Here is a 15431-nt window from a genome sequence, read left to right on the forward strand (position 1 = left end):
CAGGGAATAGAATAAGTTGGTCAGACAATAACATCAGCCGGGCCACTAAAGCCTTACTTGATGAGGATATCTGTAACCTGCCTGATTTCCATGCCATGTCCATTAATTCTATTGAGGAGTGGATGGCGGCCTTTTCTGTTAAACATGCCACATCTAATGTGCAGCCATTTAACAGTGAGATTAGAGATGCCAAGAGGGGTCTGAGAGCTAATCTTCGCAAACTTAAGGTACAGAATTTACCCATCTTACAATATGATGCATTAGCAAGGAAAATAAAAAATAGATATAGGACCATCATTAAGAACATCAAAAGGGCAGTAAGAAATCGCACTCATCAGCAATTAGTCCAAACCATCTGCTCTAAAAATTTGCTAAGCATTTGGTCACTTCTAAGTGACCCCAGAGGCAAAAGTAAAAGCCCGCTAGATAATCCAATAAGTAGTTGAATGGGAAAAATATTTGGACGATCGCAACTCTGCATTAGAACCAGATGAGATTAATTCTAACAACAAAGCGCTCATATATCACCCTTTTGATGTTTCACCGGGAGCCATACTGGCCAAAATCAAAGACGTAAAATCCTCAAGAGCACCTGGCCCTAATGGATTGGCCAATGCTATCATTAAGAACTATCCTGAATTTTGGGCCAATATATTAGCCACCCTGTTCGATAAGATCTTGGAACAAGGAATAATCCCCCACTCCTGGAAATCTGCAATACTCGTCCCTATTTTCAAAAAGGGAAATAGATTAGATCCTAATAACTCTAGGTTATTATCTATGTTAGATGCAACAGGAAAACTATTTGCATCCTTGCTATTGAGCGAAATGCAGAAATGGGTTGATAACGCCAACATTCTGTGTAAATTTCAGTGTGGATTTAGGCGAGAATATTCCACGACACACAATCTCGCTGTGATGGACATCTTACGCACTAGAGCACTCACCAAGGAGCAGCCTCCACTTTACGCATTGTATATAGATTTTAAGGCGGCATTCAATTCCATCCCCAGAGATGGGCTGTGGCTCAAATTAGAAACCACTAGGTGCCCAAAGGGATTACTATACTACCTCCAACTCCTCCATCATAATACTACGGTCAGGCTCAAATTAGATCAGGAAGGGCATCTGACTAATATGGTTTACCAAAATTGGGGAGTCAAACAAGGGTGTGTCACTGCACCATTGGTCTATAACCTATATGTGCACGACATACCAGTAGTAATCGAGGCTGCTAACAACTGCCCCCCTAAAATTGGAGATTCTCATTGTGCTGTGTTAGCCTATGCAGATGACTTGGTACTGCTGGACAACACCATAAGCGACCTCAGAAGATCTGCTATATCACTATGGGAGTATGCCAATAACAACGGGCTGACGATTAACCTTGACAAAACCAAGGTCATCAGATTTACGCACAAAAGAGTCAGTCAGGTCAACCTCATGGTGGGCAACACGAGCATAACACACCATGCTATCGATACCTGGGGATCGAATTCGAACCACTTGGTGACTATAACGCATGCAGACAAACACGTATAACCAAAGCCGTTCAAGTGTCTGCCCTTATGGCTAGTTTCTCCTACAAACAGGGGGAATTCACAATGTGGGCTACACAGCACTTATACATCCAAGTGTTCTCTCCAATGATCACCTATCGGATCTGGCTTGGCTCCAGGTTATCGAAGGAATATTTTGGCGTCGGATCCTGGGGTTACCCCCTGGAGTCCCAATGGCCCTTATACAGCTTGAACTCGGTCTCCTCTCTTTAAAAGCTACTGTCCTAAAAAAGAGAGCAGACTTTTTCCTGAGGACGACTGGCGGCTCCACCAACCCACTATTGATAACTATCCGACAGGAACTTGGTAAAAGTTGCACCACTAGCTCACTGTACGAACCCATGATTAAATTCCTAACAGAGATAGGATGGAACCACAGAGGAACTAGCTATTCGAAAGCAGTGCAAAATGCGCTCCATAAGCGGGTAGCCTTATGGGACTGGCTTGAAAACTATGCCCATCTGAGCAAGCTAAAGAGATACTAGTTTGTCCACCACAGACACTATGGGCCTGATCACGACTTTGGCGGTAACGCCAGCGGTATTACCGCCGGCGGTACTAGCCCTACCGCCGAACTCCCCGGCGCTAATAGCGCCGGATCACGAGTTCGGCGGTAATGTAATTCCCCATTCCCCACTGAGCCCATTCAGGAATGCCCCATTCCCCATTGGGCTCAATGGGGAAAATTCACGCTCTTACCGCCGGCGGATTTCCCGCTGGCGGTAATAGTGAGAATTTTCGGCGGATTTCCGCCCAGCCAAGAGCTGGGGCGAAATCTGCCGAAGTACTGATTTGGCGGACCTTTAAATCCGGCGGTAATAGCGCGACCGCCAGATTTAAGGGTTACTGCCAAAGTCGTGATGAGGCCCTATGACTTCATGAAGCCCCAGGCATACCTAAATCTCTACAAACAAACACCTATGGGGAGGTAAGAGGATTATGAGCCCTCTTTTTGACACATCCTCTAAACTTTGTAGGTGAAGCCTAGAACAACAAACAAAACAGTGCCAAGGGGCTTGGTTTGATCCCTTTTCAATTGGTGTCCCAATGCTTGCAGCATTAATCACCAGTTACTAATTAGATTCCAAACAAGTTTACAAAAAATATATATCATTTATTAGTTTTCAAAATCATTAAAAAACTTTGAGTTTGCTCATAGTCAACATTAAAAGCTTCAGTAACCAGACAACTGGTATAAAGTGCAAATGCAAATGACATGTACCTCTTCACAATTGGAGGGAAACAGCAGAATAAACAGAGAAAATATAGAATAATCACCACAGATACCAAACAATAAAAGTAAAAACCAATGTGAAAACCAGGAGTGAATAAAGATTGAGATTACCCCGGGGTAGTGTTGTGCAAATGTCACCAAAATCAACCTAATCTCTCACTACATTCGTTCTAATTCAAATTCAAACATACTCATTCATTCATTCATCACTTTCCCAACATGTTTCTTTCTGAACGTGTGTGTAAACAGAGTAAATTGAAATTCTTCAGGGGTAGTCTGCCGTCTACCAAAACCAAAAATAACCCACTAGTGATAATGGTGAGGGTACAAATCACCTAATAACAACTACAATCAGATTATTGCAGAGTCAACAGGAGATTAAAAAAAACACAATGACAAATACAATAGCTTTAAGCAAATATTCATGTGAATTGATGGTCCAAACTCTTCTCGTCCTGTGAATGGTCCAAGAATTGTTTGAGACTCAACAGCAAGAGGGGGACTCCATATCTGAAAAGGGAACAGATCAGGGTAAAAATGAGTAAAGCCCTGTATATTAATTCTCTAGTGAATAGGAAGGAATGAACATCAAAGGTCGACCTAATTTATAAATAATTGTCAACAAATGATATAACTGCCTGTACTGGTAAATATATCACTTTGAGTGGTCTAAAAAGAAACGGAAATGGTGACTCTCGGTAAGGATGAAAATACTCATGGGAGTAAAGATTGAGTCACCAACAAATACAAAGATACTGCTAAATGTGCTGGCTCGAACAGGACTAGGTGAATCAGAAACTCCTTAGGATACATTTGTGCATCAAGGTGCTAAAGCTCGAAGTGAGAATCATCACTTACATCAAAAATGGAAATTCACAAGGGAATATAAGAAAGATCATCCAAGTTGGTCGTCTTTGATTCCGTGTGGCTACAGTCTAGGGTTACACAGAACAACGTTGGTTATTCTGCATCAGAGAGACAAGGAAGAACAAAAAACGAAATACATCTCTGTCAGTATGTTCTGCAGACATTAGAAATGAAAGCATTCAATGATGGAGTATACTGCTTACCATTCCGTATGCAAACATGGTTGTGCAGTGGAAGAAAACATATAATGTCCGTTTCCATCGTGTTTAGAGTGTTAAAGCTTTATCCATGTTTCGTGGGCCAGACTCAGGATAAATGTCCTGTGGCGTTCCTTTGCTAACAAATAGCTGCTAGATTGCTGCGGGTGCCGGTTATTGGCCTGTAAACGATAAAGGCATAAGATGCGGTTAGCTGCCCCTGAGGCATAAAGGAAAACCTCATCTCGCAATCGCCTGCATTAAGCAAAACTTAACGAGACTCGAGTTACAGAGTGAGAGGGTCAAATCTAAGTCACAGTGCACGAACGAGCAGAAGGAAATGAGCAGCTGTTAAAGCTCATTAGCTACGGTTCTCCATTTAACATGAGTGGAAGTCCGTATTCAGCTAGCTTAAAGGGCTACAGATTTAACATGTAGCTGCATTTTATGCCCAGGGTTCTGAGTCTTACCGCGTAGTGTGTTTCCTCCAGTGGTTCTCCGTCCGTGCTCACAGTGCCGTTGCTGGAGTGTTCAATAAATCACGTGATTTATATACCTGAATAGACGTGTCTCCAAATGTCTCGCGTATCATGTGATTAGAGCGATCACGTGTCATGTGGTTGAAATATACGTCAAGCTACTAACTAATAGTTAGTAGTGCAAGAATATAACAAGTCCCTCGTTTGTTTCCATAATCGAAGTTCGTCCGTGTTACTCGCGCAATAATGAGGCAAGCCTCATTGGGAAGAAAGCTGTCAAACACACGCGATGTTGGTAAGTCAAATATAACAGGTCCCTCATATATTTCCATGATCAATGTTCATCCATGTTACTCGCGCAATTATGAGGCGACCGCCATTGGGAAAGAGCTGTCAAACACGCACCATGTTAGTGAGTCAAATATTTTAGTAGTGTTCAATTACATTTCGTTTTGATGTTTGAATAGCAATTGATAGACTCCAATCCACTTTCTCATTGAGGCCAGTCCTGGAACTGTTGGTTAAAAAAAAAAAAAAAAAAAGTTGTTCTTCTTTTTTTAGGAGGATCGTTTTGTCCCTGTTATAGTCCATACTAGGAATCAATTTATAGAGTACTGTCCATTTCAGGTCTTCCAATGTGTGTTGATATTCTATCCAGTGTTCGACAATAGGTGCGTTTTTAATTCGATTTTTTAGGCAGCTTTTATGTTCGCCAACACGGAGTTTCACCTTCCGGTCCGTTTTGCCAATGTAGATTTTTTCACATGGGCACCAGATGGCATAAACTACCAAGATGGAATTGCAATTGGTATGTGATTTTTGTTGCCATTTAGATTTCAGCCCCATGTCTACCTCTGTACTCTTAGTTGTGTATTTACAATATACACACTGTCCACATGGATAATGGCCCACAATTTTTCGGGAGACCCCATAACTGGGACAGGCTCGTTGTGGGTTTAGGTTTGAGCAACACATCGTTCCTGGTCACTTGTTCTCTCAAGTGTTGCTGCGTTTGAACGCAACAACAGGTCTAGGTACCGGTATCTCTCCTTTTTCCAGGATTGGCCAATTTATCAAAATTATCTTCTTGATGTCATTAGACATATTGCTGAAGATATTGACGAAAATTATTTTGGGATCTTTCTTGGTTACAGAATGTTCTTTGTATTCCAATAGGGACTCCGGATTGTTGTTGTTAGCTCTTTTAAGAGCTTTCCTGACGATCATATGCGGATAGCCTCTTTGGTGTAACTTGTTCTGCATCTTGACAGCTTCTTTGTTGAAATCCTCCTTTTTGGAACTATTCCTTTTGAGCCTCAAGAATTGGCCCAAAGGGAGGTTGTCCCTTACATGTCTAGGATGTGAGCTACTATAATGCAGCAGTGAATTTCTGTCTGTCGGTTTATTGTAGGGTTTGACAAAGATGCAGTTCTTCATGGGGTCTACCGTGGTGGTAATGTCTAGGACTCACTGGTACTATAGTTAGATGTGAATTTCAGATGTCTGTCTTGGCTGTTTATCCATACCAGAAACACTTCAAGGATTGTTTTCGGGCCAGACCAAATTACAAAGATGTCATTGATGTACCTTTGCCAGATACGTATATGTTTGAAAAAAGGATTTATTATTTTCATGATTTTGTTAATTTCAAAGGCTTCCATGTAAAGGTTAGCTACACTCGGGGCTAGAGTGGCTCCCATGGCCGTGCCATGTATTTGCTGGAAACATTTGCCATTGAGGTGGAAGTCGTTTTCAACTAGACTCATTTCCGCACACCAGAGGATGAAAGAAATAGGTGTAGAACCAACTTCATGATCAGAGAGAAGTTTTTCTTCCAACATTTCGATGGATGTCCTCTGCGGAATGCTGGTATAGAGTGCTACCACATCTAACCCTAGTAAGATTTCAATGGTAGGGTCAAAAGGTAATTCTTCCATTTCTTTTATTATTTGTGTAGTGTCCTGAACAAAGGATGCCATTTTGCGAACCATGGGTTGGAGAAAGGTGTCTGCAAATTTAGACAGGGGTTCTAATACAGAATTGACCCCTGAAGCAATAGGATGGCCCGGAGGTTTGGTCATGGATTTATGTATTTTGGGAAGTGTATAAAATTGAGGTATGCGCGGTTTATCCTTTTTGAGGAAATCAGCCTCTTTTTTAGTGATCCATCCTCTTTGCTCTGCTTTATCCACTTTGTTATTAATCAAACTTTGTAGTGTGGACGTCGGGTCTTGATTTAGAAGTTTATAGCAGCTGAGATCTAAGAGTTGTCTGTTGCACTTGATTACGTAGTCTTCTCGATTCTGTAGAACAATTGCTCCCCCTTTATCTGCTTTGCGAATGACTATCAGTTCATTATTTAGGAGGTTTTTCATTGCTTCTTCTTCTTTCTTACTAGTGTTGCTATACGTATTCCAATTTGTTAGGTTAAGTTCTAGTTTTCCCAAATCGTGTAAGACGCAATTCTCGTAGGTCTTTGCCTCTGCGCTCTGCAGTGAAGTGGGTACACAAAACGCCGATTTGTTCTGTAGCCCTGACTCAGAGTTCTCAGGTTCGTATTCTGTTCCTTGGAAATGTTTGAACAAATGGATCTTGCGCATAAACTGGGCGAACTCTTGGCGAAAGGTAAATCTGTCATTTTAATTTGTGGAAATGAAACCCATTCCTTTTTCAAGCATTGTGTACTCAGTAGATGTAGGTGAATAATCTGAGAGATTTACCACAATGCTTGCATGCTTCGTGTCTAACGTGGTTCGAAGCCCCATTCGTCCTGGCCTCTCTCTAAAAAAGGTTGTTGTTGCATATTGCCCCTATTTTGTTGGTTACCACGGTTTGGCATGTTCCTGCCTCTGTAATTCCGTTTTCCACGGGGGCGTCTATTAGATCGTCCTCGATTGGGGTATGAATCACCATTCAGACTGCCAACACTTGAGCTGAAGGATGTGTTTTTAAATGCAACCTTTTTACTTCCTCCCGTAGGTGGATAATTTTGTCTGGTCTGGTTATAATTCTCTGCCCAGCAATTAGACTCATCATCTTGCTAAGACTGGAACAACTCCCCACTAGGATGAACTTGGGATGTAGAGCATAAATACCGATAGAAGATCAAATTTGTCGACTCTGCAGACAAGCAGAAACTCCTGAGACTGCAAGACATTTATTAACTAAATGCCATGTCATGGCCAAATCCATCAGGCAATGTTAGCCAGATATGTACATAATTTAGGAACCATTGGCGATCAATCTTTTTGGCAATATTGCATAAACTCTGGGAATATGAGCTTATTAGTGGCTTCATACAACACATGGACAAGGATTGAATCTAAATTGGGCCCTCTGCTAAAAAGTGTGATCAAAAATAACTATAATAACTGTGACTGAGGTTTACCTGAATTGAGTATCAGCATAACTTTTTACAGGCAATATTCACTTCTTCTTTTTAACATTTCCTGTGGTTGATATATGAAGGTATTTTATCTTGATAACTGTGTAATCATGTGAGGATGTATATATATCGATATTGTGTACTCTATTTTTATTCTGTTTTATTCATTGTGTATGTTTGTTTTTTGATATGTGTAAAGTTTAATTTACTTAAACTAAATCACATTAAATAAATTAAAGAGTAATGATATATGATATGATATTTTATTTGTATCGCGCTCATACACAAGTGTTTCAGAGCGGGAACAAGGGAGAACAAATCAACGATCTTACTAGGCCCAGTGACATTGAGAACGTGCAAGTGAAAGGGAAAGGGGAGCAAGAGTATGGAAGGAGGGGGAGAGAGGAGAGTGCGGAGCAGAGGAGAACAGATAAATAATAATAAATACAAATAAATAGATAATAGAAGCAATAAACAGTGGAAGTGCAGCCAGAAAGTGACAAGTGCAGTGTTTACGGCAGCAGACTGGGTAGGTCTGAATAAGTGCAGAAAAGGAAGAAAATGGGGGGACTGGGTAGGTCTGAATAAGTGCAGAAAAGGAAGAAAATGGTGGTGGTGGGGAGTTGTATGGGTAAAGATACAGTCCCCATTTCAAGGGGTGGCCAGGTGGCAGTGGAGGAGGGTGAGCAGATACCTGGGCCCAGGGGACAGAGGGTGGCCAGGTGCACATTGCCAAGAGAGAGTAGATCAGCAGGGGAGAGAAGGCAGAAGCAAAGAGGAAGGTCTTGAGGTGCTACCGGAACCGGAGATCGTTCTCCTCATATTTTAGAGTGGCAGGGAGGCTATTCCAGAAGGAGGCCCCAGCCAAAGACAGAGATCTACCCCCAGCTTGTGTCTTTCAAAAACGACTGACCCTGGGGCAGTTAAAGGTAGAGGAATGAAGAGCTTAAGAGGGGAGGTATTTACAGAGGGATAGCTGAAGGTATTTTGGACGCAGGCCCCAGAAAGCCATCTAAAATGGGCCGCCAGAAATGGCCATCTAAAATGGGTTTCTGGGTGATCTGAAAATGTTCCAAATTTGAGAATTGGCAAACTGGTGGAGAATAACATGAGGAATATGGATAATAAATTGCATGTTCCTAATGATTATGCTTTTTGTAAAAATGACAGAAAATTACCAAATGGGTGTGCAAAATGGTGCGGACCTGGCTGTCATTTTATTTGTTTCCCCCTTATTAGCTGAAACAGAATATATATATATTGTGGCAGTTACTAGTAAATCACAAAGTTTTGACACATAACTAGATTTTTCCCAAAATTTGACATGAAAACAAAGGGGATTGCAAATGGGAATTGGCATATGTCTGCTCCACACTCCTAAACTAATCCTAAGAGTGAGGCTGGATTTGGGAGGAGAGAGAGAGAAGGGTAGCTGTCCAATCGTATTTGCGAGAACTCTTGCAGGATACTTGATGGTGTCATCGCTGCTATATAAAGTGGATTGTGGGGGTGCAAAATCAGCCCCAGAGTGACAGACACTGAGATGCCATGCAAGGCCCTATTGTGAGAATGAAGCTGACTGATGTTGAGACCCATTGGAATATGCAAGCCGGTGCAAAACATTGTTTTCCAACATAAGGCCTAGTTAATAAACAAAAATGGACCTCTCTCAACTTGACCGAAATGAACAGGCACTCAAGTGAAGGAAAATGTGCCTGAGAACTTAAAACTGCAATGCATGGGAAAAGGAAAATGCTGTTTTCATAAAATATGAAAAGCTTCAATTTTGCTTAAAGAGACAGCAGCATGTTACATTGGCTTCAATGCATCACAAGACTGTGATCCAGAAATCTACAGTGAAGTCAAGCACTTTGCATTTGTCACAAATACATAAAAAGACATACTTTTCAACATTCACAATGACATAATTTAAAATGAGAGGCCTATTTGTAGAAATGAACACTGGTTTCCTATGTTAACTCTGGCCTATGTGTGAATAATACTGAAAGTGAGACTCATATCTTTTCAACTAGGGTATTAAAGAATTACTTTATTCATGGACAGCCGGCCAGATGCAATGCAAAATGTTACATATTAAGCACATCGTTTCGATTTAAAATGCTATCCTTTCTGAATTATGGATGCAGGTTATTTTTCCCACTGAACTGAAATGTTTGTGCCTCTGAAACTTTGACCTCAAGACCTTTGTGCTGGGCCCACCACAAAAAAGAGGTCTGGTTTTCAGGTTAAAATGCAAAGCAACACAAAAAGTTAGATCAAAATTGTGGAAGGTTCAGCTAAGGCTGCTAACAGAAATTACCTTTCAGGTCTTTCTTGACCCCAATAAATTGCCTCTCAGAGCCACCAATGGATCTTCTAACAATGTGTAGAAACGGGCACTACTGATAAGTTTAGGTCAGATGTTTCTGAGGAAATATGAAACTACGACTTTCCATATGAATGTATTGCCATTGAGATAACTTGGGATGCTGTTTCATTCAGAAAAGGAGAACTGTACCTCATGATGGGTTCATTCCAGACTCATTTCGAAGGTCATAAGAAGCCCTTCAGTTCTCTGTATGTGATGTATAGAATTTGAGTTAGAAAGGAAACCATGATCCTGGCCTTCTCCTAATTCAGAGGAACTTGAAAGTTGGTGAGCTGATAGAAAGAAACATTAATGTGTGTTTTGTAAAGTTTGACATTTATAATAATTTCAGCTCATGAATAAACCAGGAAAAATCACAGCTCCTGCTAGGAAGGTCGTGCCACGATAAAACTAGTGTCTCCCGATTCATCATAAATTGTAGAATTCAAAAATGTATAAACAGGTCGTTTTGAAATGATGCCTTTTCTCCTCCGCTTATTGTTCATAATCCAGACCTTCTAACTCCTTGTTTTATCGGCTGGCAGTGGGCGGATTAGTGAGGAGGGGAGAAAGTGTTACGCTCACCTGGCTCCCTTAGAGGCATCGATCTGGACTGGACTGCTGCGGTCTCCACCAATGTGACGCGTAGGGCCGAGATGATGGACTGGACTGGCCCACCTAGCTTCGTTTGCTTGGCCTGTAGGAATATTCTTCTGCAAATGGAGAAAGGGAATTAACCACCCGTGGAGTTGAGTGTAAATCCCCCCACCCCACTGTTCTCCCCAATGATCACCTTGGATGTCCCCTCTTATAGTCTCACCTGATGATTTGAAAAGATGAGGTCTCCATCCTGCATTGAGCGCAGGGGCGCATAGATAACCAGTTGCTTCGCTGGCTTGAAGGAATTGGTGAGTTCCAGGACAATATTAAGTCCGATATTCCCGGCAAGACGCCGTAAGTATGTAGTTCATAAGAGTTAAAATGCCTGACTTTCACTCTTGTCCGATTCCTTGCAGGTTGCAGCTTGACCCTACTGAAGAGTTCCTCGTGGCAACCAGTAATGTTCTGGTAAGGATTTGTATTATCCAACACAGTTCGATAAAATAATGTCCATATGTAACCTGTTGCTTTCTCCCTTATTCAGGTGCTGAGAGAAAGTTTGAAGTCTCGGGGAATAATGCCTCCGGCGGTAAAATCAGGTAAGTCTTTTGTGGTGAGGAGGGTTCCCCTTTTTAGTCCCTTGTTTCACCTTGCTGTCCTTTTGTTTAGCCTTAGGGGCCGGAGTTCGCTAGTATGCAGTGGAAGCTGCGCCGACCTATGAAGAAGAATAGTACCCCCGGTGGTAAAATCAGGTAAGTCTATGGGGGGTATTCCTCTGTGTATTCCCTTGGCTCACCTTGCTGTTCTTGTCTTCTCCTTAGGTGCCGGAGTGCGGCGGGAACATGCAGGAGGATGCGGTGAAATGTGAAGATGCTGCGAATGCCGGTGAGTTCAGTGCGGCGCTGCAGCAGGCGAGGCGAAGGCGCGATGGATTGGGAATTCAGGTAAGGATCAAAGGTATTGCTCTTGTTCTAACCTTTTCTCCTTCTTTCTCCCTTTTTCTAGGAGCTCCAAACTCGAGGCGGGCGTGGCAGAAGACTGGATGCAGACTTGCAGGCACGGTGAGCGTTACTCTGCTGGATGCAGAATAACGCGAAGCGTGTGCTGCTCTTCGGGCGTGGTTTAAATAGCCTCCAAAGTAGTCCCAGGTAAGTATTCCTCCCCAGCCCCACCCGAGTAAAAAAATAGTCCCTAGCTAAAATAGTCCCTTCCAAGCCTCGTTTGGCTTGGAGCTCTTGCAGCATGGTCTTCATCAGGTAAGTTTGCAGCATGGTCTGCATCAGGTAAGTTTTAATCTATGAGCCTGGCGCCTATGGCACCAGGACTGACTCTCCATATGAGCATGGCGCCATGGGCGCCAGGACTGCAACCAAATAGCCCCTAGTAGGGGGTTGTTGGGCTTGCTTGGGGTAACTTGATGCCTGCTTCCGGGGTTGCTGGACTTGGTCTGGGTCCCTGGAGGTAGGCATCATGACAGCACTCCCCCCCAAGGCCCCTCCTAAAGTCGTTCTTCCCTGTGGTTTCGGTTTGTCTGGGAAATTTCGGTGGAATTATTTCACCAATCGGGGTGCATGAACATGGTCACTAGGTTCCCATGACCTTTCCTGTGGTCCGTAACCTTTCCAGTCGATTAAATAAAAAAGTTTTGACTTTATCAGCTTGGAGTCCAGGATGTTCTTAACTTCAAATTCGGGTTCTCCGTCTACAAGGATGGGGTCTGGTGGCTTGGTTAATCTTGTCCCTGATTGTACTGGCTTCAAAAGTGACACATGAAAGATGGGATGAATTTGCATATTAGCAGGTAAGTCCAACTTGACAGCCACCAGGTTGATAATGGCCTTAATAGAGTAAGGTCCAAAATATCTGGGGTTAAAGGTCTGTGTTCCCTTTAGAGGTATATGTTTTGTGGCTAACCATACTTGGTCCCCTATTTGGTATTGTGGAGAATCACTTCTATGCCGATCAGCATCTTTCTTGTATTTTTTTTTCACCTGTTTTAAATGTGTAGTTGCTTCCTTAAAGGCTTGTGTAATCGTAGCGTGCAGATGGTCCACTGCGGGCATTTCTAAGTGTTGGGGTGAGTCAAGGTCTGAGGTTCGAGGATGGTGCCCATATAAGGTATAAAAGGGGCTTTGTCCAGTTCCAGAGTGTACTGAATTATTGTATGCATATTCGGCGATCCAAAGAATGTCTTTCCAATTACTCTCCGTCTGATGTAACATACAACGCAGGTATTGTTCGAGAGTCTGGTTGGTCCTCTCCGTTTGACCATCGGTCTGGGGGTGGTGACTGGTCGATAACCTCACATCGATTTGCGTCAATTGACAGCATTTTTTCCAAAAATGTGAAATGAACTGACTGCCCCGGTCAGAGACCAATACGGACGGAAATCTGTGTATGCGAACAATGTTTTTGAGGAACTCCTTGGCCAGGATTGAAGCAGAAGGTAATCCCTTTAAAGGAATAAAGTGGGCCATCTTGGAAAAAAGATCCACAATAACTAGAATGGTGTTAAATCCATTGCATGGGGGTAGATCAGTAATAAAGTCTAACGATAAGATGTGCCATGGTCTAGGCGGAATGTCTAAAGGTTGTAAGAGTCCAGCTGGTTTTTTCTTTTGACTTTTGTTTTGGGCGCAAATGCCACAAGACATCACAAATGATTTAATATCCTTTCGCCAGGTGGGCCACCAGAATTGTCTTTTAATTTTAGCTTCAGTTTTTGCAATACCTGGGTGCCCCTCCATTAGGGTATCATGATAACGGGAAATGACTAGCTCTTGTAGTTCCTTGTGTGGCAGAAATAGCCGTCCATGGTAATAAGGCAGATCATTGGTGACAGAGTAGTCCGGCCCTTTCTTTACCCAGTCCTGCAAGGCTGTAGAATCAAAGAGTTGCTGGATCTTTACCTGAATGTCCTCTAGAGTCTGTAGAGTAGTCATGCCAAGAATCCTTTGTTCGGGAATTATAGGTACTGGTTCAGGGTTCACTTCTGCCTCTCCCATCCCTATTCGGGATAAGGCGTCTGCTTTACCATTCTTACAACCTGGTCGATAGGTTATCACGAAATCAAACTCGGCAAAGAACAATCCCCATCGGAGTTGACGTGACGATTGGGCCTTGTCTGTCTTTAAATACTGTAAGCTTCGGTGATCGGTGATCACAGTAATGGTATGCCTGGCACCGAGAAGATAGTGCCGCCAAGCCTTGAAGGCGGATTCAATGGCTAATAACTCATCTGTAACCGCATAGTTTAACTCAAGTGCCGAGAACTTTCTGGACCAAAACGCTACTGGGTGAAGCTGGCCAGTTTCAGGGTCCCTTTGAGACAGGACAGCTCCCATGGCTAGACTGGATGCATCAGTTTCCACTATGTATGGAAGTTCAGGGCGCGGGTGCCTTAATGCAGGTGCAGACGTGAATTTCGCTTTCAGCTCTTGGAAGGCATTTTCAGCTTCTTCAATCCACATAAAGCGTTTATTTTTTCGCAAGAGTGCTGTGATGGGATGTACAACATGTGAAAAATCCGGGATGAATCTGCGGTAGAAATTGGCAAAGCCGAGCATACTTTGTATGGGTAGGGGTGCTTGTCCAGCCTGGCTTTGCAATAGTTGCCTAGCAAGGTCATCAGCAAGGTCATCAGTTCGCTCCTTTGACAAAATCAGTTCCCTCCTAAGGGCATTGGTTTCTTGACGGGCGGAATGCACTTCGGCCCTCAGTTCCCCTAGTAATTGGGCCAATTGGTCAGTCTCTGAGGTATCCATAACGCCCGGGTGGGAATTTTGTAGGTAGGCTTTGCGTTCTATTACGCTCACCTGGCTCCTATGGTGTGTACACCGTGCAACGAGGGGAGGGAGGCCAGTCAGTGGTCGGAAGCTGGAATTAGGGCCGTGGAAGGAACCAGCAAGTCCGGGGAGCAATCGTGGAATGGGGCCTGGGTGGGGGCTTCTAAGTGGGCCAAACTGGTCGGAGAGGCACAAGAGGGTCTTATTCCAAGTGCGCAATACTCACCTCGGACTCTGGTGAAATGGGAAGATCAGCTGCTTCCTATGGTGGGTACACCATGCAACGGGGGGAGGAAGGCCAATCGGTGGCCGGGGGCGTGCTGGGAGGTGGGAATTAGGGCTGTGGAAGGAACCAGCAAGTCCGGGGAGCAAGCATGGAGTGCGGCCTGGGTAGGGGCTTCTAAGTGGGCCAAACTGGTCGGAGAGGCACAACAGGGTCTTATTCCAAGTGTGCAATGCTCACCTGGGGCTCCAGTGAAATGGGGATATTAATTTGATAAAGCCAATGCATTGTTTTGCAAATTGAGAGCCAACGTCGGTCTAAATCTTGACCAATTTCAAGGCCAGCGTACAATATTACAGAAGTCCACTTGCCGAAGGCTCAAATAACACTGAGACTTGATGAATTCCTTGACTAGCCGGTGCAACAACAAGGAGGGTCGTCCTGGGGATCTGGTGTAGCGGGAGATAGCCGCCAGATGAACCTTGGAGGTGGTGTGCGTCAGCCCCGATTTAGCCAACAACAGCAAATATGGAAGTACTTGAGGGGCCGTGACCCTGAGAGGGTCGATCTTCTGGGAAAGGCACCAAATTGCGAATCCCTTCCATTTGAGTCTGTAGCATTTCAAAGCAGAGGACGCCCTGGCCTTGGCGAGTTCCTCCTTGCAGTCCGCTGGAAGATCACAACCCTCCGAATTCTAATGCTGCAGGAGCCAGGCCTTCAGGTTGAGCGGTTCT

General features: G+C 43.6%; 1 long non-coding RNA gene across 1 annotated transcript; it reads right to left on the minus strand.

Annotated features, from left to right (window-relative positions):
* Positions 1–2652: 2652 nt before the first annotated feature.
* On the minus strand, positions 2653–4420 carry LOC138575415 (uncharacterized). Its single transcript, XR_011303950.1, has 4 exons — positions 4328–4420; positions 3864–4039; positions 3652–3758; positions 2653–3303 (listed from the first exon to the last, which is right to left on the minus strand). It is a non-coding gene; the product is annotated as an uncharacterized lncRNA (long non-coding RNA).
* Positions 4421–15431: the final 11011 nt, after the last annotated feature.

Source organism: Ambystoma mexicanum, chromosome 1p (assembly GCF_040938575.1).
Source record: "Ambystoma mexicanum isolate Mex_15411 chromosome 1p, UKY_AmexF1_1, whole genome shotgun sequence".
In the NCBI taxonomy this organism is placed as follows: Eukaryota; Metazoa; Chordata; class Amphibia; order Caudata; family Ambystomatidae; genus Ambystoma; species Ambystoma mexicanum.